Consider the following 2,358-nt stretch of genomic DNA (forward strand, 5'->3'; position numbering starts at 1 on the left):
GAACTGATAAACTAGCTTAAGTGTAAAATACAACCTCCGGCGGAGACTTCAAAATAAAAGAGGTACTGAAGTATATTCTTCTCGATTCTTGAGCAGAGTCAAAATTTAAGCAACGTTAACAAATAAACTTTAACTAAATATTCATTAACATTTTTACTTATTCAATTTATCACTTTGAAACCCATTGTTCAATCAAATTGATGCCGTGCCTTTTTTTATTTTGACTGTGTGGACACGGATCTGCCGCAACCTGTAACCTTGGTGAACCTCCAACTTTACCTGTCCTGCTCAACAGAGACTAGCCGACTGTCCCAAAGTTTTGGCCCGTACTTCACCTTGGCTACAAGGAAGTTGACATGGATATATGCAAAGTTTTGTAAAGTCTACCAAGACATTTTGTTTTATAAAATACGCACATTCAGAGCACAAGAGAAGTCAGCCACGTTGGCTTTAGCTTCAAATTAAATATTCCTAATGGGGCGACAAAATATGCACACAGATGGGGTTAGGGTGGGGGGTTAATATTACTCTCGAGTTCCAGTGGGAAATAGTTTGATAACATCCATCATGACCCCAAACAACGGATTATCATTGCACTGCAGGTCTTTAAAATAACACGGGTCATAAATGGTTATTGCAATTCGAAGGCAGCAGCATCAAAGCTCAAAACAAAGTAGGAAAGGATTTACATAAACACACTGTAATCTCAGAACGAAGAGTAGGGGCAGCATGTACAAACTGCAAAAATAATAATATTTAGGGGAGAGAGAAAAAAACTCAGACGAGATTACAGATCACAGATGTTTGCTGTACAAGGTCATTCAGATCCGGGCAGGAATTGTGTCAAATCATAGTAATTTCCGATCGTATCTGAATATTGCCCTGCTGATAAGGGGCACCAGCATAACTTTGTTGATATTAGATGGTTTTACACTTTCGTAGTGGCTTATAAGGAAAAACAGTTCACAATAGAAGAGTTGCAGACTGCTTCCATCTAGTGGCAGTGAAATATAAAACAGTTTAGAGTACAAATACACAGTATCTAAAATGTAGTTATGGTAAAAAGAAAGTGCATCCTCCTCCTCGTTCAAGATTTTACATTTCATGTCCTAATGAAAAGAATCTGGTCCTTTGTAGGTCTTAAAATTAAATGAATACAAGACAAGCAGCCCATCAATTTTGATGGGTTGATCTCTGATGACCTTTCCTTGATTGCCAACAGTTTGAAAAGAGTTATAAGACCATTTCAAAACAATTTGAAATATATCATTCCGAAGTGAAAACTATTATTTACAAGTGGAAAATATTCAAGACAATTGCCAATCTTTCCAGGAGTGGATGCCCAACTAATACATCTCAGACTCAGTTAGTCTCAGTTAAATGTTGAAGTTCATGACAGTGCAATTAGGAAAAAGATTTATAAATGTTGCTTGTTTGGAAGGGTTGCAGGGAGAAAGCCTCTTCTGTCAAAAAAAAAAAAAAAAAAAAAAAACATGACAGGATGACTTAGATTTGCAAAGTTGCAGCTGAACAAACCACATGACCTCTGGAAGTCCTTTCAACAGATGTGTCCAGAGTGGAGATGTTTGGCCATAACACACAGTGCCACAATATGCAAAAAGTAAGCACGGCACAAAATCATTTGGACACAAACACCTCATACCAATTGCGCTGTAGAAGTGTTGATTTGAGCTGGTCTAGATCAGCTTGTTGGCTACAAAACCTGGATACATTAGAGTCAATGACTTGACTATGAACTCTGCTGTATAAGTAATATCTAGAGTTAAATTTTAGGCCATCTGTCCAGCTAAGGCTTTGCTCAAATTAGGTCATGCTACAGAAAAATTGCTTGAAGTACACCAGCAAATCTACAAGAGAATAGAAAAGAATGAAGGTGCACGCAATGGCCCAGTAAAAGTCCTGACGTCAACCTGACTGAAATGCTGTGGTGGGACCTTAAGAGAGCCGCTCATCAACGAATACCTGCAAACCTCGATGAACTGAAGCAATAGTGTAAAGAAGGGCGGGACAGAATTCCTCCACAGCAACGAGGGAAACTCATAAAGTCATGCGGAAAATGATTACGTCAAGTTATTGCTAGTAAAGGTCATTCCATGACTGAATCATGGGAGCGTATTTAGTTTTTCTCAGGATTGCTTCTGTATATATCACGTCATCTTTTTATCTCGTGCTGTATTTACCCAATTTTTATAGAACTGACAAGGACCAGGTGTCCTGATATGCAATACCTTTGAACAGATAGTGTACTTTTTACCATGACTGTATACACTTGTAAATGAAGCACTTTAAGATAATTTAGCAGGACACATGAGTGTACAGAGCAAGCCAGAAAACTCA

Source organism: Mchenga conophoros, linkage group LG20, assembly GCF_057382185.1.
Source record: "Mchenga conophoros isolate Kocher_MC1m ecotype Shallow Benthic linkage group LG20, M_conophoros_male_GT1.1, whole genome shotgun sequence".
Classification (NCBI taxonomy): Eukaryota; Metazoa; Chordata; class Actinopteri; order Cichliformes; family Cichlidae; genus Mchenga; species Mchenga conophoros.